This window comes from Ascaphus truei (genome assembly GCF_040206685.1).
Source record: "Ascaphus truei isolate aAscTru1 chromosome 23 unlocalized genomic scaffold, aAscTru1.hap1 SUPER_23_unloc_1, whole genome shotgun sequence".
Taxonomy (NCBI): domain Eukaryota; kingdom Metazoa; phylum Chordata; class Amphibia; order Anura; family Ascaphidae; genus Ascaphus; species Ascaphus truei.
The window spans coordinates 303,767-327,761 of NW_027453862.1; the positions used below are offsets into that span (position 1 = coordinate 303,767).

The following is a 23,995-nucleotide window of genomic DNA, read 5'->3' on the forward strand; positions in this document are numbered from 1 at the left end:
TAGGGTCTGGATGGGGGTAACACTAAGACATACTTACTGTCATGTTATTGGGAGTTATAGGGTGTAGATGGGAGTAACACTAAGACATACTTACTGTCACGTTATTGGGAGTTATAGGGTCTGGATGGGAGTAACACTAAGACACACTTACCGTCACGTTATTGGGAGTTATAGGGTCTGGATGGGAGTAACACTAAGACACACTTACCGTCACGTTATTGGGAGTTATAGGGTGTAGATGGGAGTAACACTAAGACATACTTACCGTCACGTTATTGGGAGTTATAGGGACTGGATGGGAGTAACACTAAGACATACTTACCGTCACGTTATTGGGAGTTATAGGGACTGGATGGGAGTAACACTAAGACATACTTACCGTCACGTTATTGGGAGTTATAGGGACTGGATGGGAGTAACACTAAGACATACTTACCGTCACGTTATTGGGAGTTATAGGGACTGGATGGGAGTAACACTAAGACATACTTACCGTCACGTTATTGGGAGTTATAGGGTCTGGATGGGAGTAACACTAAGACATACTTACCGTCACGTTATTGGAAGTTATAGGGCCTGGATGGGAGTAAAACTAAGACATACTTACCGTCACATTATTGGAAGTTATAGGGACTGGATGGGAGTAACACTAAGACATACTTACTGTCACGTTATTGGGAGTAATAGGGACTGGATGGGAGTAACACTAAGACACACTCACCGTCACGTTATTGGGAGTTATAGGGACTGGATGGGAGTAACACTAAGACATACTCACCGTCATGTTATTGGGAGTTATAGGGTCTGGATGGGAGTAACACTAAGACACACTTACCGTCACGTTATTGGGAGTTATAGGGACTGGATGGGAGTAACACTAAGACATACTTACCCTCACGTTATTGGGAGTTATAGGGTCTGGATGGGAGTAACACTAAGACACACTTACCGTCACGTTATTGGGAGTTATAGGGTGTAGATGGGAGTAACACTAAGACATACTTACCCTCATGTTTAGCTGTTTTTGCATACAATTAGCATTGTGGATAATAGTTATACCTCTGCGAACATAACGTCCATTACTGATTTAGTTAATACCCCGTTATGAGCTCTGATTAAAGGAACCCGGACTCGTGTCTCTGGCAGAAAAAGTGGTAGAAATAATTATCTCAAGTTACTAGATACCATGTTCGATTAAATCTTCGGTCAGTTACTGATTACTGATTAAGTAACGACTGATATCTGGGTGTCACACGCTGGCACAATGAGCAGAAACTACAAATGCAATCTCTGCCCTCCAAAAAAAAAAAAAACCTTTTTGAGGAAGCCCCAAAGACCCCAAAACACAGTTCTTGATCTTTTCAGTAATAAATGTCCTGGAACAGGATTGTCTATTTCTGTTCCCCTGTTCCCCCCCCCCCCCCCTTTTTGCAGCTCTGCCTGAGACCCTTTATTTGGATGTAGCTTTCCCTGCAGCTATTATTCCTAGTGCAGGGGGGAATGGATACATTTAGTTACTTCCCTATTCTCCAGCCTGCTAGGAAGTTGGTTGCCGTTAAAACCCCTTTAATTCCCCTGGCTAAATGGACTTTTCCATCCTCCCCTGTCTGAATGCACAGGTAGCTTAGCCCTGTCCCTATTCCTGTGTGACAAACATTACACACTTCCTTTTCTTACCCAAGCAGGCTGAGTGAGTGCTACCATTTTTACCTAGTCCCTTGCAAAGCAATGCGTGTGCTCGTCCCTTGATACAGACGCACTTCACATAGAGAAGCCCTCTCTACCCACACAACACACAGAGAAGCCCTCTCTACCCACACAACACACAGAGAAGCCCTCTCTACCCACACAACACACAGAGAAGCCCTCTCTACTCACACAACACACAGAGAAGCCCTCTCTACTCACACAACACACAGAGAAGCCCTCTCTGCTCACACAACACACAGAGAAGCCCTCTCTACTCACACAACACACAGAGAAGCCCTCTCTACTCACACAACACACAGAGAAGCCCTCTCTACTCACACAACACACAGAGAAGCCCTCTCTACCCACACAACACACAGAGAAGCACTCTCTACCCACACAACACACAGAGAAGCCCTCTCTACTCACACAACACACAGAGAAGCCCTCTGTACTCACACAACACACAGAGAAGCACTCTCTACTCACACAACACACAGAGAAGCCCTCTCTACCCACACAACACACAGAGAAGCCCTCTCTACTCACACAACACACAGAGAAGCACTCTCTACTCACACAACACACAGAGAAGCCCTCTCTACCCACACAACACACAGAGAAGCCCTCTCTACCCACACAACACACAGAGAAGCACTCTCTACTCACACAACACACAGAGAAGCCCTCTCTACCCACACAACACACAGAGAAGCACTCTCTACTCACACAACACACAGAGAAGCCCTCTCTACTCACACAACACACAGAGAAGCCCTCTCTACCCACACAACACACAGAGAAGCCCTCTCTACTCACACAACACATAGAGAAGCCCTCTCTACCCACACAACACACAGAGAAGCCCTCTCTACTCACACAACACACAGAGAAGCCCTCTCTACTCACACAACACACAGAGAAGCCCTCTCTACTCACACAACAAACAGAGAAGCACTCTCTACTCACACAACACACAGAGAAGCCCTCTCTACCCACACAACACACAGAGAAGCCCTCTCTACCCACACAACACACAGAGAAGCCCTCTCTACTCACACAACACACAGAGAAGCACTCTCTACCCACACAACACACAGAGAAGCCCTCTCTACTCACACAACACATAGAGAAGCCCTCTCTACCCACACAACACACAGAGAAGCCAGAGAGGCAGAGGTACAGACTGTGGAGGATGAGGCAGAGGTACAGACTGGGGTGGGGGCAGAGATACAGACTGGGGTGGGGGCAGAGATACAGACTGGGGAGGGGAGGCAGAGGTACAGACTGGGGAGGGGAGGCAGAGGTACCGACCGGGGAGGGGAGGCAGAGGTACAGACTGGGGAGGGGGCAGAGATACAGACTGGGGAGGGGAGGCAGAGGTACAGACTGGGGAGGGGGGCAGAAGTACAGACGGGAGGGGGCAGAGATACAGTCTGAGGGGGGAGGCAGTTGTACAGACTGGGGAGGGGGGGCAGAGGTACAGACTGGGGAGGGGGAGGCAGAAGTACAGACTGGGGAGGGGGAGCAGAGGTACAGACTGGGGAGGGGAGGCAGAAGTACAGACTGGGGAGGAGGAGCAGAGGTACAGACTTGGGAGGGGAGGCAGAGGTACAGACTGGGGAGGGGGCCGAGATACAGACTGGGGAGGATGGGGCAGAAGTACAGAGTGGGAAGGGGGGGGGAGCAGAGGTACAGACCTGCGAGGGGAGGCAGAGGTACAGACTGGGGAGGGGGAGGCAGAGGTACAGACTGGGGAGGGGAGGCAGAGTTCCGACCGGGGAGGAGAGGCAGAGGTACAGACTGGGGAGGGGAGGCAGAGGTACAGACTGGGGAGGGGAGGCAGAGGTACAGACTGGGGTGGGGGCAGAGATACAGACGGGTGGGGGCAGAGATACAGACGGGGGAGGGAGGCAGAGGTACAGACTGGGGAGGAGGGGCAGAGGTACAGACTGGGGAGGGGAGGCAGAGGTACAGACTGGGGGGGGTGGCAGAGATACAGACTGGGGAGGGGGGGGCAGAAGTACAGACTGGGGAGGGGGCAGAGATACAGACTTGGGAGGGGGGGCAGAGGTACAGACTGGGGAGAGGGGCAGAGATACAGACTGGGGAGGGGGGGCAGAGGTACAGACTGGAGAGGGGGGGAAGAGGTGTAGGCTGGGGAGGGGGGCAGAGGTACACACTGGGGAGGATGGGGCAGAGGTACAGACTGGGGAGGGGGGGCAGAGGTACAGACTGGAGAGGGGGGCAGAGGTGTAGGCTGGGGAGGGGGGGCAGAGGTACAGACTGGGGAGGGGGAGGCAGAAGTACAGACTGGGGAGGGTGAGCAGAGGTACAGACTGGGGAGGGGAGGCAGAAGTACAGACTGGGGAGGGGGAGCAGAGGTACAGACTTGGGAGGGGAGACAGAGGTACAGACTGGGGAGGGGGAGCAGAGGTACAGACTTGGGAGGGGAGGCAGAGGTACAGACTGTGGAGGGGGAGGCAGAGGTACAGAGTGGGAAGGGGGGGGGGGAGCAGAGGTACAGACCTGCGAGGGGAGGCAGAGGTACAGACTGGGGAGGGGGAGGCAGAGGTACAGACTGAGGAGGGGAGGCAGAGGTACAGACTGGGGATGGGGGGCAGAGGTACAGGCTGGGGAGGGGAGGCAGAGGTACAGACTGGGGATGGGGGCAGAGGTACAGGCTGGGGAGGGGGGGCAGAAGTACAGACTGGGGAGGGGGAGGCAGAGGTACAGACTGGGGAGGGGAGGCAGAGGTACAGACTGGGGATGGGGGGCAGAGGTACAGGCTGGGGAGGGGGGGCAGAAGTACAGACTGGGGAGGGTGGGCAGTAGTACAGACTGGGGAGGGGGAGCAGAGGTACAGACCGGGGAGCGGGGGCAGAGGTACAGATTGGGGGGGGAGGCAGAGGTACAGACTGGGGAGGGAGAGGCAGAGGTATAGACTGGGGGGGGGGGGAGAGGCAGAGGTACAGACTGGGGAGGGGAGGCAGAGGTACCGACCGGGGAGGGGGCAGAGGTGCAGACTGGGGAGGGGCGGGCAGAGGTACCGACCGGGGAGGGGGGCAGAGGTACAGACTGGTGAGGGGGGAGGCAGAGGTACAGACTGGTGAGGGGGGAGGCAGAGGTACAGACTGGGGAGGGGAGCAGAGGTACAGACTGGAGAGGGGAGGCAGAGGTACAGACTGGGGAGGGGGGGGCAGAGGTACAGACTGGGGAAGGGGGGGCAAGGGTACAGACTGGGGAGGGGGGCAGAGGTACAGACTGGGGAGGGGGCAGAGATACAGCCTGGGGTGGGGGCAGAGATACAGACTGGGGAGGGGGCAGAGATACAGACTGGGAAGGGGAGGCAGCGGTACAGACTGGGGAGGGAGGGCATTGGTAAAGACTGGGGAGGGGGGGGGCAGAGGTACAGACCGGGGAAGGGGGGGGGGCAGAGGTACAGACCTGGGAGGGGGGCAGAGGTACAGACTGGGGAGGGGGAGGCAGATGTACAGACTGGGGTAGGGAGGCAGAGGTACAGACTGAGGAGGGGAGGCAGAGGTACAGACTGGGGATGGGGGGCAGAGGTACAGGCTGGGGAGGGGAGGCAGAGGTACAGACTGGGGATGGGGGGCAGAGGTACAGGCTGGGGAGGGGGGGCAGAAGTACAGACTGGGGAGGGGGAGGCAGATGTACAGACTGGGGAGGGGAGGCAGAGGTACAGACTGGGGAGGGGAGGCAGAGGTACAGACTGGGGATGGGGGGCAGAGGTACAGGCTGGGGAGGGGGGGCAGAAGTACAGACTGGGGAGGGTGGGCAGTAGTACAGACTGGGGAGGGGGAGCAGAGGTACAGACTGGGGAGGGGGGGCAGTAGTACAGACTGGGGAGGGGGAGCAGAGGTACAGACTGGGGAGGGGAGGCAGAGGCGCAGATGGGAGGGGGAGGCTGAGGTGCAGACTGGGGGGGGAGAGGCAGAGGTACAGACCAGGGAGGGGGTGCAAAGGTACAGACCGGGGAACGGGGGCAGAGGTACAGACTGTGGAGGGGGGGCAGAGGCGCAGACTGGGGAGGGGGAGGCAGAGGTACAGACTGGGGGGGGGAGGCAGAGGTACAGACTGGGGAGGGAGAGGCAGAGGTATAGACTGGGGGGGGGGAGAGGCAGAGGTACAGACTGGGGAGGGGGTGCTGAGGTGCAGACTGGGGGAGGGGGGCAGAGGTACAGACTGGGGAGGGGGGGCAGAGGTGCAGACTGTGGGGGGGGGGGGGGGTGCTGAGGTACAGACTGTGGGGGGGTGCTGAGGTACAGACTGTGGGGGGGTGCTGAGGTGCAGACTGGGGAGGGGGGAAAGAGGCGCAGACTGGGGAGGGGGAGCAGAGGCGCAGACTGGAGAGGGGGGCAGAGGTACAGACTGGGGGGGGGGAGGCAGAGGTACAGACTTGGGAGGGGGCAGAGGTACAGACTGGGGGGGGCAGAGGTACAGACTGGGGAGGGGGCAGAGGTACAGACTGGGGAGGGGAGGCAGAGGTACAGACTTGGGGAGGGGGAGCAGAGGTACAGACTGGGGAGGGGGGCAGAGGTACAGACTGGGGAGGGGGGCAGAGGTACAGACTGGGGAGGGGAGGCAGAAGTACAGACTGGGGAGGGGGGCAGAGGTACAGACTGGGGAGGGGGGCAGAGGTACAGACTGGGGAGGGGGGCAGAGGTACAGACTGGGGAGGGGGAGGCAGAGGTACAGACTGGGGAGGGGGAGGCAGAGGTACAGACTGGGAAGGGGGGCAGAGGTACACACTGGAGAGGGGGGCAGAGGTACAGACTGGGGGGGGAGGCAGAGTACAGACTGGGGAGGGGGGCAGAGGTACACACTGGAGAGGGGGACAGAGGTACACATTGGAGAGGGGGGCAGAGGTACAGACTGGGGAGGGGGGCAGAGGTACAGACTGGGGAGGGGGAGGCAGAGGTACACACTGGAGAGGGGGGCAGAGGTACACACTGGAGAGGGGGGCAGAGGTACAGACGTGAGAGGGGGGCAGAGGTACAGACTGGGGAGGGGAGGCAGAGGTACAGACTGGGGGAGGAGGCAGAGGTACAGACTGGGGAGGGGGGGCAGTAGTACAGACTGGGGAGGGGGAGCAGAGGTACAGGACTGGGGAGGGGAGGCAGAGGCGCAGATGGGAGGGGGAGGCTGAGGTGCAGACTGGGGGGGGAGAGGCAGAGGTACAGACCAGGGAGGGGGTGCAAAGGTACAGACCGGGGAGCGGGGGCAGAGGTACAGACTTGTGGAAGGGGGCAGAGGCGCAGACTGGGGAGGGGGAGGCAGAGGTACAGACTGGGGGGGGAGGCAGAGGTACAGACTGGGGAGGGAGAGGCAGAGGTATAGACTGGGGGAGGGAGAGGCAGAGGTACAGACTGGGGAGGGGGTGCTGAGGTGCAGACTGGGGAGGGGGGCAGAGGTACAGACTGGGGAGGGGGGGCAGAGGTGCAGGACTGTGGGGGGGGGGGGGTGCTGAGGTACAGACTGTGGGGGGGTGCTGAGGTACAGACTGTGGGGGGGTGCTGAGGTACAGACTGTGGGGGGGTGCTGAGGTGCAGACTGGGGAGGGGGGGGCAGAGGTGCAGACTGGGGAGGGGGAACAGAGGCGCAGACTGGAAAGGGGGGGCAGAGGTACAGACTGGGGGGGGGAGGCAGAGTACAGACTTGGGAGGGGGGCAGAGGTACAGACTGGGGGGGGGCAGAGGCACAGGACTGGGGAGGGGGCAAAGGTACAGACTGGGGAGGGGAGGCTAAGGTACAGACTTGGGGAGGGGGAGCAGAGGTACAGACTGTGGAGGGGAGGCAGAAGTTCAGACTGGGGAGGGGGGCAGAGGTACAGACTGGGGAGGGGGGCAGAGGTACAGACTGGGGAGGGGGGCAGAGGTACAGACTGGGGAGGGGGGGCAGAGGTACAGACTGGGGAGGGGGAGGCAGAGGTACAGACTGGGGGGGGGAGGCAGAGGTACAGACTGGAGAGGGGGGCAGAGGTACACACTGGAGAGGGGGGCAGAGGTACAGACTGGGGGGGAGGCAGAGTACAGACTGGGGGAGGAGGCAGAGTACAGACTGGGGAGGGGGGGCAGAGGTACACACTGGAGAGGGGGGCAGAGGTACAGACTGGGGGGGAGGCAGAGTACAGACTGGGGGAGGAGGCAGAGTACAGACTGGGGGGGAGGCAGAGGTACACACTGGAGAGGGGGGCAGAGGTACACACTGGAGAGGGGGGCAGAGGTACAGACTGGGGGGGGAGGCAGAGGTACAGACTGGGGAGGGGGAGGCAGAGGTACACACTGGAGAGGGGGCAGAGGTACACACTGGAGAGGGGGGCAGAGGTACAGACTGGGGGGGGGGAGGCAGAGCTACAGACTTGGGGGGGAGGCAGAGTACAGACTGGGGAGGGGGGAGGCAGAGCTACAGACTGGGGAGGGGGGGGCAGAGGTACAGACTGGGGAGGGGGGGCAGAGGTACAGACTGGGGAGGTGGGGCAGAGGTACAGACTGGGAGGGGGAGGCAGATGTACAGATCTCTATCAGGACAGGGTGGAGAGGAATCTGACCACATCTGTCAGTGATTTTGACCCTGGAACGACGGCCAGTGAGCGTGAAACAGACGGAGAACTTCGCCCAATTTTTAGCTTAGGGGAAAAAAGTCCCAAACCAGTCCGCTGACCGCCCAAACCAGTCCGCTGACCGCCCAAACCGCTCCGGCCGCGGCACCTCCCCTTCATTTCCATATTTTCCGGCGTTGGAAACGACTTTTGCCGCTTTTCCAACGCGACGCGGCGAGGGGGGGGGGGAGTTTCCGGCTTTGCCAACCTGCGGATCGCTCCTCTCTCAGCCGCGGCAAACGCGGGTCTCTGCCGGTTCACGTCGACCGACGGGACCGCTCCGCCCCGGTGACGGGATAACCCAAGATGGCGGAGCGTGTCGCCTGCTCAGATCTTATCCCCCCCCCCCCCCGGTCTCGTGTGGGTTGTGACATTTCTCGATGGCAGCCGCTGTGGGCGCGAGTCTCAGCTGCTCATCCCCGACGAACGTTTCATTCCTGGAGGGGAGGAGATCTCCTTCAGATTCGGGCGCGTTGCTGGGCTCCTGGACGTGGATTTTTACTCCTCCGGACACTGCGTGGCCTACTGCGCTGGCCTCTGAAGTGGTGGGGGGGGTGGGGTGCAGACTGCAGAGCAGGCGGTTATATATGTTTTTTTTTACTATTGTGTATATGGGCAAAACGATGGGCGCCAGGCGGCGTATACAGCAAGGGCGGGCGGCTCCAGTCCCCAAGGGGCCGTGTTCGCAGGATATCCCTGCTTCAGCACAGGGGGTGCAGTCTTCAAATGAGTAATTGAGCCAGTTGTGCTGAAGCAGGGGTATCCTTAAAAGCTGACTGGTTGGTGCCACTTGAGCACTGGAGTTGGCCATGCCTGGTATAACGGCGAAGCTATATACCTGCGCAAGGCTGCGCCTGTGTATTGAAGGAAGTTACGCCGTTTCCGGGGACTTCCGCGCCGGCCGGCGACAAGACGCGGGATTCACGCGGTGGGCGGAGTCCCCTGAGCACCTTTCTTCTCCTGACCGTTTCCTGCCCCGGTTGTCGCCGTAATGACGACGGGACGCTTTCTTTTTTCGTTTAGCGCCGAAACCCAACGCCAAATTCCCCGAACCTAAAAACGCGCGTCCCAAAACGCAGCGGCGCCCGATCCCCTCTTTCCCCCCCCCCCCCCCGATACGTCGGCCCTAAAATAGTGGGGGTTCCGGTCGCCCGTCTGCGTCCCCTCTGGCAGGACTGCGGAGGATCGCAACGCCGAGCGCTCCCCCCCCCCCTCTCTCCCACTTCTCCGCACCTGTTTCCTTGGTGCTGCGTCGCACATCAAACTCTCCCCCCCCCCCCCCTTCCTGGCTATAAATAGCCCACGTGAAGAAAGGCTCGGGACGGGCGGTACGCGAGGCACATGTTTTGGGATCGGAGCTGCGACTCGCGGGCTCACCGTCTGCGCTGACTCGGTGGGAGAAAGTCCTGGGGTACCCCCCCCCCCCCCCCCCCCCCCGTCTTCCTGCGAGGATTGTCGTCTCGTTAATTGTAAGTCATTCTTCAATCTGTATTTTGCTGGAAAGAGTGGGGGGCCGGGGGGTGGATGGCCGGGGCGGCGGGGGGTGGGGGGCCGGGGCGGGGGGCCGGGGCGGCGGGGGGGGGGGGGGGTTAGGGGTTCTGTGTCGGTTTAATAGAAAGAAGTGTGTAGGAGAAGTCACAGATCTGAGATTAGAGAGTTGATCCAAGCGGCATTTAAATCAAATAAAAAATAAATCTTTTGTTTGTGTTGGTATACGCCGCCTTTGATTACCTTTATTGGAAACTAATTAGCTAAGCTGCCGATCGATTGCTTCTCCCGCGATGGATCGACACAGATCCGGCTTCCCTGGGTTCACTAAATGGCCGCCTTTCAGTTTCAATCAATCGTTCAGTCAGCAACTCAGCAGCTACAATGTATTCTTATGTCGCTACGGTAACATTGCCTATTGTTGCAGCTCGCAGCTCAAACTGCAGGGAACACTGGCAACAAAGGATCCCAAACAGGAAAGTGTGACACAGATCTTGCACTGCTGGGGGGGCGGGATAAAGCTGCTATAGAAATCAAAGGATAATCAGGATATTACAAATTATTAAAAACGGCGTTGAGTTAATAAGGGTGGGGGGGGGGAATGCAGTAAGTATTATCTAATACTACAGCACTGATTTAAAGAAACACACACGTCAGATATCTCTGGGACTGGTGCTCTGAGGTTGGGCAGAGTTATGCGGTGTGGGGGGGGGGGGGGGCTCGGTGTCACTGTGTCACCCTGCAGTGTCAGTGGGTCAGAGGTTGATGTGTTGTGTCAACCTTTGACCCAATAGGTGAGAGGTCGTTCTCGGTTACCGTGTTAAAGGAGCATATGATAATATGTGGTAACCGAAGTCACTGTAATTAGGGCGGGGGTCCCGGGGGGGTCTTCCTGTGTCACACAAGTGATGTGTGTGTGTTTGCCGCACGGTGGGGGGGTCACTGTAATCAGGGCGGGGGTCCCGGGGCGATCTCCCTGTGTCACACAAGTGATGTGTGTGTTTGCCGCACGGTGGGGGGGTCACTGTAATCAGGGCGGGGGTCCCGGGGCGATCTCCCTGTGTCACACAAGTGATGTGTGTGTGTTTGCTGCACGGTGGGGGGGTCACTGTAATCAGGGCGGGGGTCCCGGGGGGGTCTCCCTGTGTCACACAAGTGATGTGTGTGTGTTTGCTGCACGGTGGGGGGGGCACTGTAATAAGGGCGGGGGTCCCGGGGCGATCTCCCTGTGTCACACAAGTGATGTGTGTGTGTTTGCTGCACGGTGGGGGGGTCACTGTAATCAGGGCGGGGGTCCCGGGGCGATCTCCCTGTGTCACACAAGTGATGTGTGTGTGTTTGCTGCACGGTGGGGGGGTCTCTGTAATCAGGGCGGGGGTCCCGGGGGGGTCTCCCTGCGCTCACACAAGTGATGTGTGTGTGTTTGCTGCACGGTGGGGGGGTCACTGTAATCAGGGCGGGGGTCCCGGGGCGATCTCCCTGTGTCACACAAGTGATGTGTGTGTGTTTGTCGCACGGTGGGGGGGTCACTGTAATCAGGGCGGGGGTCCCGGGGCGATCTCCCTGCGCTCACACAAGTGATGTGTGTGTTTGCTGCGCGGTGGGGGGGTCTCTGTAATCAGGGCGGGGGTCCCGGGGGGATCTCCCTGTGTCACACAAGTGATGTGTGTGTGTTTGCTGCGCGGTGGGGGGGTCACTGTAATCAGGGCGGGGGTCCCGGGGCGATCTCCCTGTGTCACACAAGTGATGTGTGTGTTTGCTGCGCGGTGGGGGGGTCACTGTAATCAGGGCGGGGGTCCCGGGGCGATCTCCCTGTGTCACACAAGTGATGTGTGTGTTTGCTGCGCGGTGGGGGGGTCACTGTAATCAGGGCGGGGGTCCCGGGGCGATCTCCCTGTGTCACACAAGTGATGTGTGTGTTTGCTGCGCGGTGGGGGGGTCACTGTAATCAGGGCGGGGGTCCCGGGGGGGTCTCCCTGTGTCACACAAGTGATGTGTGTGTTTGCTGCGCGGTGGGGGGGTCACTGTAATCAGGGCGGGGGTCCCGGGGCGATCTCCCTGTGTCACACAAGTGATGTGTGTGTGTTTGCTGCGCGGTGGGGGGGTCACTGTAATCAGGGCGGGGGTCCCGGGGGGGTCTCCCTGTGTCACACAAGTGATGTGTGTGTGTTTGCTGCACGGCGGGGGGGGCGCACTGTAATCAGGGCGGGGGTCCCGGGGCGATCTCCCTGTGTCACACAAGTGATGTGTGTGTGTTTGCGGCACGTGGGGGGGGTCACTGTAATCAGGGCGGGGGTCCCGGGGGGTCTCCCTGTGTCACACAAGTGATGTGTGTGTGTTTGCTGCACGATGGGGGGGTCACTGTAATCAGGGCGGGGGTCCCGGGGCGATCTCCCTGTGTCACACAAGTGATGTGTGTGTGTTTGCCGCACGGTGGGGGGGGCACTGTAATCAGGGCGGGGGTCCCGTGGGGTCTCCCTGTGTCACACAAGTGATGTGTGTGTTTTTGCTGCACGGTGGGGGGGTCACTGTAATCAGGGCGGGGGTCCCGGGGGGTCTCCCTGTGTCACACAAGTGATGTGTGTGTGTTTGTTGCACGGTGGGGGGGTCACTGTAATCAGGGCGGGGGTCCCGGGGCGATCTCCCTGTGTCACACAAGTGATGTGTGTGTGTTTGCGGCACGTGGGGGGGGTCACTGTAATCAGGGCGGGGGTCCCGGGGGGTCTCCCTGTGTCACACAAGTGATGTGTGTGTGTTTGCTGCACGGTGGGGGGGTCACTGTAATCAGGGCGGGGGTCCCGGGGCGATCTCCCTGTGTCACACAAGTGATGTGTGTGTGTTTTCTGCGCGGTGGGGGGGTCACTGTAATCAGGGCGGGGGTCCCGGGGCGATCTCCCTGTGTCACACAAGTGATGTGTGTGTGTTTGCCGCACGGTGGGGGGGGCACTGTAATCAGGGCGGGGGTCCCGTGGAGTCTCCCTGTTTCACACAAGTGATGTGTGTGTTTTTGCTGCACGGTGGGGGGGTCACTGTAATCAGGGCGGGGGTCCCGGGGGGTCTCCCTGTGTCACACAAGTGATGTGTGTGTGTTTGTTGCACGGTGGGGGGGTCACTGTAATCAGGGCGGGGGTCCCGGGGCGATCTCCCTGTGTCACACAAGTGATGTGTGTGTGTTTGCTGCGCTGTGGGGGGGTCACTGTAATCAGGGCGGGGGTCCCGGGGCGATCTCCCTGTGTCACACAAGTGATGTGTGTGTGTTTGCTGCACGGTGGGGGGGTCACTGTAATCAGGGCGTGGGTCCCGGGGCGATCTCCCTGTGTCACACAAGTGATGTGTGTGTTTGCTGCGCGGTGGGGGTGGTCACTGTAATCAGGGCGGGGGTCCCGGGGGGATCTCCTGTGTCACACAAGTGATGTGTGTGTTTGCTGCACGGTGGGGGGGTCACTGTAATCAGGGCGGGGGTCCCGGGGCGATCTCCCTGTGTCACACAAGTGATGTGTGTGTGTTTGCTGCACGGTGGGGGGGTCACTGTAATCAGGGCGGGGGTCCCGGGGTTATCTCCCTGTGTCACACAAGTGATGTGTGTGTTTGCTGCGCGGTGGGGGTGGTCACTGTAATCAGGGCGGGGGTCCCGGGGCGATCTCCCTGTGTCACACAAGTGATGTGTGTGTGTTTGCTGCACGGTGGGGGGGTCACTGTAATCAGGGCGGGGGTCCCGGGGGGATCTCCCTGTGTCACACAAGTGATGTGTGTGTGTTTGCTGCACGGTGGGGGGGGGTCACTGTAATCAGGGCGGGGGTCCCGGGGGGGTCTCCCTGTGTCACACAAGTGATGTGTGTGTGTTTGCTGCACGGTGGGGGGGTCACTGTAATCAGGGCGGGGGTCCCGGGGCGATCTCCCTGTGTCACACAAGTGATGTGTGTGTGTTTGCTGCACGGTGGGGGGGTCACTGTAATCAGGGCGGGGGTCCCGGGGGGATCTCCCTGTGTCACACAAGTGATGTGTGTGTGTTTGCTGCACGGTGGGGGGGGTCACTGTAATCAGGGCGGGGGTCCCGGGGGGGTCTCCCTGTGTCACACAAGTGATGTGTGTGTGTTTGCCGCACGGTGGGGGGGTCACTGTAATCAGGGCGGGGGTCCCGGGGCGATCTCCCTGTGTCACACAAGTGATGTGTGTGTTTGCTGCGCGGTGGGGGGGTCACTGTAATCAGGGCGGGGGTCCCGGGGCGATCTCCCTGTGTCACACAAGTGATGTGTGTGTGTTTGCTGCGCGGTGGGGGGGTCTCTGTAATCAGGGCGGGGGTCCCGGGGCGATCTCCCTGCGCTCACACAAGTGATGTGTGTGTGTTTGCTGCACGGTGGGGGGGTCACTGTAATCAGGGCGGGGGTCCCGGGGCGATCTCCCTGCGCTCACACAAGTGATGTGTGTGTGTTTGCTGCACGGTGGGGGGGGGGTCACTGTAATCAGGGCGGGGGTCCCGGGGCGATCTCCCTGTGTCACACAAGTGATGTGTGTGTGTTTGCTGCGCGGTGGGGGGGTCACTGTAATCAGGGCGGGGGTCCCGTGGCGATCTCCCTGTGTCACACAAGTGATGTGTGTGTGTTTGCTGCACGGTGGGGGGGGGGTCACTGTAATCAGGGCGGGGGTCCCGGGGTTATCTCCCTGTGTCACACAAGTGATGTGTGTGTGTTTGCTGCACGGTGGGGGGGGGGGGGGTGGTCACTGTAATCAGGGCGGGGGTCCCGGGGGGATCTCCTGTGTCACACAAGTGATGTGTGTGTTTGCTGCGCGGTGGGGGTGGTCACTGTAATCAGGGCGGGGGTCCCGGGGGGTCTCCCTGTGTCACACAAGTGATGTGTGTGTGTTTGCTGCACGGTGGGGGGGTCACTGTAATCAGGGCGGGGGTCCCGGGGCGATCTCCCTGTGTCACACAAGTGATGTGTGTGTGTTTGCCGCACGGTGGGGGGGTCACTGTAATCAGGGCGGGGGTCCCGGGGCGATCTCCCTGTGTCACACAAGTGATGTGTGTGTGTTTGCCGCACGGTGGGGGGGGTCACTGTAATCAGGGCGGGGGTCCCGGGGGGTCTCCCTGTGTCACACAAGTGATGTGTGTGTGTTTGCTGCACGGTGGGGGGGTCTCTGTAATCAGGGCGGGGGTCCCGGGGCGATCTCCCTGTGTCACACAAGTGATGTGTGTGTGTTTGCCGCACGGTGGGGGGGTCACTGTAATCAGGGCGGGGGTCCCGGGGCTTTCTCCCTGTGTCACACAAGTGATGTGTGTGTGTTTGCTGCACGGTGGGGGGGGTCACTGTAATCAGGGCGGGGGTCCCGGGGGGATCTCCCTGTGTCACACAAGTGATGTGTGTGTGTTTGCCGCACGGTGGGGGGGGTCACTGTAATCAGGGCGGGGGTCCCGGGGCGATCTCCCTGTGTCACACAAGTGATGTGTGTGTGTTTGCTGCGCGGTGGGGGGTCACTGTAATCAGGGCGGGGGTCCCGGGGCGATCTCCCTGTGTCACACAAGTGATGTGTGTGTGTTTGCTGCACGGTGGGGGGGGTCACTGTAATCAGGGCGTGGGTCCCGGGGGGGTCTCCCTGTGTCACACAAGTGATGTGTGTGTGTTTGCTGCGCGGTGGGGGGGGCACTGTAATCAGGGCGGGGGTCCCGGGGCGATCTCCCTGTGTCACACAAGTGATGTGTGTGTGTTTGCTGCACGGTGGGGGGGTCTCTGTAATCAGGGCGGGGGTCCCGGGGCGATCTCCCTGTGTCACACAAGTGATGTGTGTGTGTTTGCTGCACGGTGGGGGGGTCACTGTAATCAGGGCGGGGGTCCCGGGGGGATCTCCCTGCGCTCACACAAGTGATGTGTGTGTTTGCTGCACGGTGGGGGGGTCACTGTAATCAGGGCGGGGGTCCCGGGGGGTCTCCCTGTGTCACACAAGTGATGTGTGTGTGTTTGCCGCACGGTGGGGGGGTCACTGTAATCAGGGCGGGGGTCCCGGGGCGATCTCCCTGTGTCACACAAGTGATGTGTGTGTGTTTGCTGCACGGTGGGGGGGTCACTGTAATCAGGGCGGGGGTCCCGGGGCGATCTCCCTGTGTCACACAAGTGATGTGTGTGTGTTTGCTGCACGGTGGGGGGGTCACTGTAATCAGGGCGGGGGTCCCGGGGGGGTCTCCCTGTGTCACACAAGTGATGTGTGTGTGTTTGCTGCGCGGTGGGGGGGTCACTGTAATCAGGGCGGGGGTCCCGGGGCGATCTCCCTGTGTCACACAAGTGATGTGTGTGTGTTTGCTGCACGGTGGGGGGGGTCACTGTAATCAGGGCGGGGGTCCCGGGGCGATCTCCCTGTGTCACACAAGTGATGTGTGTGTTTGCTGCGCGGTGGGGGGGTCACTGTATTCAGGGCGGGGGTCCCGGGGCGATCTCCCTGTGTCACACAAAGTGATATGTGTGTGTTTGCTGCACGGTGGGGGGGGGGGGGGGGGGGGTCACTGTAATCAGGGCGGGGGTCCCGGGGCGATCTCCCTGCGCTCACACAAGTGATGTGTGTGTGTTTGCTGCGCGGTGGGGGGGTCTCTGTAATCAGGGCGGGGGTCCCGAGGCGATCTCCCTGTGTCACACAAGTGATGTGTGTGTGTTTGCTGCGCGGTGGGGGGGTCACTGTAATCAGGGCGGGGGTCCCGGGGGGATCTCCCTGTGTCACACAAGTGATGTGTGTGTGTTTGCTGCATGGTGGGGGGGTCACTGTAATCAGGGCGGGGGTCCCGGGGCGATCTCCCTGTGTCACACAAGTGATGTGTGTGTGTTTGCTGCACGGTGGGGGGGTCTCTGTAATCAGGGCGGGGGTCCCGAGGCGATCTCCCTGTGTCACACAAGTGATGTGTGTGTGTTTGCTGCACGGTGGGGGGGTCTCTGTAATCAGGGCGGGGGTCCCGGGGCGATCTCCCTGTGTCACACAAGTGATGTGTGTGTGTTTGCTGCACGGTGGGGGGGTCACTGTAATCAGAGTGGGGGTCCCGGGGCGATCTCCCTGTGTCACACAAGTGATGTGTGTGTTTGCTGCGCGGTGGGGGGGTCACTGTAATCAGGGTGGGGGTCCCGGGGCGATCTCCCTGTGTCACACAAGTGATGTGTGTGTTTGCTGCGCGGTGGGGGGGTCACTGTAATCAGGGCGGGGGTCCCGGGGCGGTCTCCCTGTGTCACACAAGTGATGTGTGTGTGTTTGCCGCACGGTGGGGGGGGCACTGTAATCAGGGCGGGGGTCCCGGGGCGATCTCCCTGTGTCACACAAGTGATGTGTGTGTGTTTGCTGCATGGTGGGGGGGGGGGGGGGTCACTGTAATCAGGGCGGGGGTCCCGGGGGGTCTCCCTGTGTCACACAAGTGATGTGTGTGTGTTTGCCGCACGGTGGAGTGGTCACTGTAATCAGGGCGGGGGTCCCGGGGGTCTCCCTGTGTCACACAAGTGATGTGTGTGTGTTTGTCGCACGGTGGGGGGGTGGTCACTCTAATCAGGGCGGGGGTCCCGGGGGGGGGGGGGTCTCCCTGTGTCACACAAGTGATGTGTGTGTGTTTGCCGCACGGTGGGGGGGTGGTCACTCTAATCAGGGCGGGGGTACCTGGGGGTCTCCCTGTGTCACACAAGTGATGTGTGTGTGTTTGCCGCACGGTGGGGGGGTCACTGTAATCAGGGCGGGGGTCCCGGGGGGGTCTCCCTGTGTCACACAAGTGATGTGTGTATGTTTGCCGCACGGTGGGGGGGGTCACTGTAATCAGGGCGGGGTCCCGGGGGGGGTCTCCCTGTGTCACACAAGTGATGTGTGTGTGTTTGCCGCACGGTATTGTATTGTATGTCTTTATTTATATAGCGCCATTAATGTACATAGCGCTTCACAGTAGTAATACATGTGGTAATAAAATAAATTACAGATAATATAAATAACAGATCATGGGAATAAGTGCTTTAGACATAAAAGTAACATTAAGGAAGAGGAGTCCCTGCCCCGAGGAGCTTACAGTCTAATTGGTAGGTAGGGAGAACGTACAGAGACAGTAGGAGGGAGTTCTGGTAAGTGCGTCTGCAGGGGGCCAAGCTTTATGTATCATGTGTTCAGAATGTTCACAGTGCTATTCATATGTTTCTTTAAGCAGGTGTGTCTTAAGTTGGGTCTTAAAGGTGGATAGAGAGGGTGCTAGTCGGATATTGAGGGGAAGGGCATTCCAGAGGTGTGGGGCAGTCAGTGAAAAAGGTTTAAGGCGGAAGAGGGCTTTAGATACAAAGGGGGTAGAAAGAAGACATCCTTGAGAAGAGCGCAAGAGTCTGGATGGTGCATAACGAGAAATTAGGGATGAGATGTAAGGAGGGGCAGAAGAGTGTAAAGCTTTAAAAGTGAGGAGAAGAATGGAGTGTGAGATGCGGGATTTGATCGGAAGCCAGGAGAGGGATTTCAGGAGGGGAGATGCTGAGACAGATTTAGGAAAGAGTGATTCTGGCAGCAGCGTTTAGGATAGATTGTAGGGGAGACAGGTGAGAGGCAGGAAGGCCGGACAGTAGGAGGTTACAGTAATCAAGACGGGAGAGAATGAGGGCCTGAGTCAGAGTTTTAGCAGTCGAGCAACAGAGGAAAGGGCGTATCTTTGTTATATTGCGGAGGAAAAAGCGACAAGTTTTAGAAATGTTTTGAATGTGAGGGGCGAATGTGAGAGAGGAGTCGAGTGTGATCCCTAGACAGTGTGCTTGGGCTACTGGGTGAATGATTGTAGTTCCAACAGTAATGTGGAAGGAGGTAGTAGGGCCAGGTTTGGGAGGAAGTATGAGGAGCTCTGTTTTAGACATGTTGAGTTTAAGGCGGCGGATGGCCATCCATTGTGATATAGCAGAGAGACATTCAGAAACTTTGGTTTGTACAGCAGGTGTAAGGTCAGGTGTTGAAAAGTATATTTGTGTGTGTCGTCGGCATAGAGGTGATAATTAAACCCAAAAGATGTTATTAGGTCACCTAGAGAGAGTGTGTACAGAGAAAAGAGAAGAGGTCCCAGGACAGAGCCCTGGGATACCCCCACAGAGAGATCTATAGAGGAGGAGGAGGCGTTAGCAGAAGAGACACTGAAAGTACGATGGGAGAGGTAGGATGAGATCCAGGATAGAGCTTTGTTCCGAATACCTAGAGTATGGAGAATGTGGAGGAGAAGAGGGTGGTCCACTGTGTCAAATGCTGCTGAGAGGTCGAGTAATATGAGCAGAGTGTAATGACCTCTGTCTTTCGCAGCATGGAGGTCGTCAGTTATTTTAGTGAGGGCTGTTTCCGTGGAGTGAGCAGTGCGGAAGCCAGATTGTAGAGGGTCTAGGAGAGAATAGGTGTTGAGAAAATGGAGCAAGCGAGAGAATACAAGACGTTCAAGGAGTTTAGAGGCAAAAGGCAGGAGGGAGACAGGTCGATAGTTAGAAAGACAGGTAGGGTCAAGCTTGCTATTTTTGAGTAATGGTATGACTGTTGTATGTTTGAAGGAGGTTGGAAAGGTTCCAGAGCAGAGGGAGGAGTTAAAAATGTGTGTGAGCGTAGGGATTATAGTAGGAGCTAGAGGTTTTAGGAGATGGGAGGGAATGAGGTCAAGAGGGCAAGTGGTAGAGGGAGAAGAGGCAATCAACAGCGACACATCCTCCTCTGAGACAGTGGAAAAGAGTCAAGGAAGGCAGGAGGAGAGTTAGGAAGAGGTGTAGGATGGGAGGAAGAAACAGAGGGGATGTTCTGCCGTATGGATTCCACCTTTTCCTTAAAATAGTCAGCAAAGTCCTGAGCGGAGATTGAGGAAGGAGAGGCAGCTGAGGGTGGTTTGAGTAGAGTATCAAAGACAGAGAACAGTCGGCGTGGGTTAGACTTGTGCATGTTGATTAGTGCAGAAAAGTAGGCTTGTTTTAGCTTGCGAGAGGGCAGAGTTGAAACAGGATAGCGTAAATTTGTAGTGAAGGAAGTCTGCGAGAGTATGAGATTTCCTCCAGAGGCGTTCAGAGGAACGAGTGGAGGAACGCAGCATGCGCGTGTGGGAATTTAGCCAGGGTCTAGGGTTAGAAGGGCGACTGCGGCAGAGAGAAAGCGGGGCATGTAGATCAAGAGACGAGGACAAGACAGAGTTGTAGTTTCTGACCAGGTTGTCAGGGTCTGTAGCACAGCTGAGAGAGGAGAGGGAGGAGCTTAAAGTTGACTCAAAGTCAGGTAAGTGAATAGAGCGCAGGTTTCTGCAGAACCGGGGGGTAGATGGAGGTGGAGAAGGGGAGAAGCGAGATAGAGAGAATGAGATGAGGTGATGGTCAGAGAGACGAAATGGAGAAATGGAGAAATCAGAGAGAGAGAAGTTTTTAGTGAAAACCAGGTCTAAGTAGTGGCCATCCTTGTGTGTGCTGGCTGCAGTCCACTGTTGAAGGCCAAAAGAAGAGGTTAGAGAAAGAAAGCGGGAAGCCAAGGGAGAGAGGGGTCATCAAAATGGCAATTGAAGTCCCCAAGGAGAAGAACAGGGGAGTCTGAGGAGGGAAAGAAAGAGAGCCAGGATTCAAAGTGAGAGAGAAAGGCAGAAGGGGGATGAGTAGAGGTAGGTGGGCGATAGATGACCGCCACATGGACAGGGAGAGAAGATCTGGACAGTGTGAGCCTCAAAGAAGGGAAAAGCAAGAGAGGGGGAATAGGAAGGGTTCGGTAACGGCAGAGAGAGGAGAGCAGGAGCCCCACGCCTCCACCCCTGCCATCAGGGCGTGGGAGAAGGAAAGGCCACCATAGGAGAGGGCAGCTTCCAGAGCAGAGTCAGACTGAGTGAGCCAGGTCTCAGTTATAGCAAAGAGAAGCAGGGAGTGAGAGAGAAAGAAGTCATGCACAGAGAGGAACTTGTTAGAGAGGGAGCGAGCATTCCAAAGGGCACAGGAGAAAGGGAGAGAGGAGGGAGGGTGGCAGGGGATGAGTATGAGGTTGGAGGGGTTAACACCAGAAGGAGCAGAAGTTGCACGTGGGAGGCGAGGACGAGAGCAAGTAGAAATAAGACAGGGACCAGGATTGGGAGAGATATCCCCAGAAGCAAGGAGGAGAAGCATGGATAGAAAGAGGATGTGTGAGGATGATTTGTAGGGGTGTGTTTTAGTGCAGGGGATATAGCTGTGGGGGTGTCAGAGGACGCACGTAAGAAAGGAGTTCATGTGAGCTGAGAAGTGGGGAAGGAAGGAGAGATGGAGATATATGGACAGAGTCAGAGACATGATGAGGCTGGTAGAAAGAAGTGCATAATTTGAGAAGAAGTGAAGTCACAGCAAATATAAATGGTAAAGGCAGCATCACAGCAGTAATGATGCAGTCTGGTATAGATGATATTCTCCTTTCCAGCGTAGTTCAAATGCAGGAATCAGGGCCAGTTGGGGGTGTCCACTTCTTCCTCACTTCTTTTGAACTTCCTTTTAAACTTCAGTTGTTCAGTAATCATGCCACTTATAATGGGCCACTTGGATATGGGCTGCACGGTTGGGGGGGGGGGGGTCACTGTAATCAGGGCGGGGGTCCCGGGGGGTCTCCCTGTGTCACACAAGTGATGTGTGTGTGTTTGCCGCATGGTGGGGGGGGTCACTGTAATCAGGGCGGGGGTCCCGGGGGGTCTCCCTGTGTCACACAAGTGATGTGTGTGTGTTTGCCGCACGGTGGGGGGGTCACTGTAATCAGGGCGGGGGTCCCGGGGGGTCTCCCGTGTCACACAAGTGATGTGTGTGTGTTTGCCGCACGGTGGGGGGGTCACTGTAATCAGGGCGGGGGTCCCGGGGGGTCTCCCTGTGTCACACAAGTGATGTGTGTGTGTTTGCCGCACGGTGTGGGGGGGGGGGGTCACTGTAATCAGGGCGGGGGTCACGGGTGGTCTCCCTGTGTCACACAAGTGATGTGTGTTTGTTTGCCGCACGGTGGGGGGGGGGGGTTTGCCGCAGGCAGGGAGAGTGTACGGAATGATTACCAATGATCCCATGCAGCCCTCCCCCCCCCATCCCGGCACGAACACGCACTACGGGGGGGAGAGACCCTCTGGGTAGGAGAGACCCTCTGGGTAGGAGAGACCCTATGGGTGGTAGAGACCCTCTGGGTGGGAGAGACCCTCTGGGTAGGAGAGACCCTCTGGGTAGGAGAGACCCTCTGGGTAGGAGAGACCCTCTAGGTAGGAGAGACCCTCTGGGTGGGAGAGACCCTCTGGGTGGGAGAGACCCTCTGGGTAGGAGAGATCCTCTGGGTAGGAGAGACCCTCTGGGTAGGAGAGACCCTCTGGGTAGGAGAGACCCTCTAGGTAGGAGAGACCCTCTGGGTGGGAGAGACCCTCTGGGTGGGACAGACCCTCTGGGTAGGAGAGAACCTCTAGGTAGGAGAGAGCCTCTGGGGGGGAGAGACCCTCTGGGGGGGAGAGACCCTCTGGGGGGGAGAGACCCTCTGGGTGGGAGAGACCCTCTGGGCGGGAGAGACCCTCTGGGCGGGAGAGACCCTCTGGGCGGGAGAGACCCTCTGGGCGGGAGAGACCCTCTGGGGGGGAGAGACTCTCTGGGTGGGAGAGACCCTCTGGCTGGGAGAGACCCTCTGGATAGGAGAGACCCTCTGGGTAGGAGAGAACCTCTGGGTGGGAGAGACCCTCTGGATGGGAGAGACCCTCTGGGCGGGAGAGACCCTCTGGGTAGGAGAGACACTCTAGGTAGGAGAGACCCTCTGGGTAGGAGAGAACCTCTAGGTAGGAGAGACCCTCTGGGTAGGAGAGACCCTCTGGGTAGGAGAGAACCTCTAGGTAGGAGAGAACCTCTAGGTAGGAGAGAACCTCTAGGTAGGAGAGACCCTCTGGGTAGGAGAGACCCTCTGGGTAGGAGAGATCCTCTGGGTAGGAGAGACCCTCTGGGTGGGAGAGACCCTCTGGGTAGGAGAGACCCTCTGGGTAGGAGAGATCCTCTGGGTAGGAGAGACCCTCTGGGTAGGAGAGACCCTCTAGGTAGGAGAGACCCTCTGGGTGGGAGAGACCCTCTGGGCGGGAGAGACCCTCTGGGTGGGAGAGACCCTCTGGGTGGGAGAGACCCTCTAGGTAGGAGAGACCCTCTGGGCGGGAGAGACCCTCTGGGTAGGAGAGACCCTCTGGGCGGGAGAGACCCTCTGGGTGGGAGAGACCCTCTGGGTGGGAGAGACCCTCTAGGTAGGAGAGACCCTCTGGGTGGGAGAGACCCTCTGGGTGGGAGAGACCCTCTGGGTAGGAGAGAACCTCTAGGTAGGAGAGACCCTCTGGGGGGGAGAGACCCTCTGGGGGGGAGAGACCCTCTGGGGGGGAGAGACCCTCTGGGTAGGAGAGACCCTTTAGGTAGGAGAGACCCTCTGGGTGGGAGAGACCCATCGGGTGGGAGATACCCTCTGGGTAGGAGAGACCCTCTGGGTGGGAGAGACCCTCTGGGTGGGAGAGACCCTCTGGGTAGGAGAGACCCTCTGGGTGGGAGAGACCCTCTGGGTGGGAGAGACCCTCTGGGTGGGAGAGACCCTCTGGGAGGGAGAGACCCTCTGGGTGGGAGAGACCCTCTGGGTGGGAGAGACCCTCTGGGAGGGAGAGACCCTCTGGGAGGGAGAGACCCTCTGGGTGGGAGAGACCCTCTGAATGGGAGAGACCCTCTGGGTAGGAGAGACCCTCTGGGTAGGAAAGACCCTCTGGGTAGGAAAGACCCTCTGGGTGGGAGAGACCCTCTGGGGGGGAGAGACCCTCTGGGGGGGAGAGACCCTCTGGGTAGGAGAGACCCTCTGGATGGGAGAGACCCTCTGGGTGGGAGAGACCCTCTGGGTAGGAGAGACCCTCTGGGTAGGAAAGACCCTCTGGGTGGGAGAGACCCTCTGGGTGGGAGAGACCCTCTGGGTAGGAGTCTCAGTTTATTTATTTTGAATTTTGAGTCACCGGAGTTATTTCTGCGTCCATTGCGCTTCCTGGAAGGGCAGAAGAGGGAGGGGAGGAGGGTTAAGGGGGTTGCAGCCGGCGGTTGTAAATGGAAGCCATTTCCGGGATGGAACAAGGGTCCCCTGGCGTGGTTCTGGTGTCATTCCGGGTAATCCATATGGCTTCTGAGAAGATTAATGGGTTTATAATCCTAAATATGTAACATAGCTATGCGGAATGCCAGCCGGATGTTAGGGTGTATAGGGAGGGGTATTAGCAGCGGGGTG

General features: G+C 58.5%; 1 protein-coding gene across 7 annotated transcripts in view; it reads left to right on the forward strand.

Moving 5' to 3' along the window:
- Positions 1 to 23,995, forward strand: part of LOC142474756 (sodium channel protein type 4 subunit alpha-like) — a 173,154-nt gene that overhangs the window by 24,446 nt on the left and 124,713 nt on the right. Inside the window, exon 1 of one of the 7 annotated variants that reach the window (XM_075580981.1) lies at positions 9,695 to 9,780. The exons of 5 other annotated variants lie outside the window; for them this stretch is intronic. The gene's annotated coding sequence lies outside the window, so the exon portion shown is untranslated. Of the gene's footprint in view, positions 1 to 9,694; positions 9,781 to 23,995 lie in introns of those variants that run through there. One more of the 7 variants, XM_075580979.1, reaches the window with a different exon arrangement.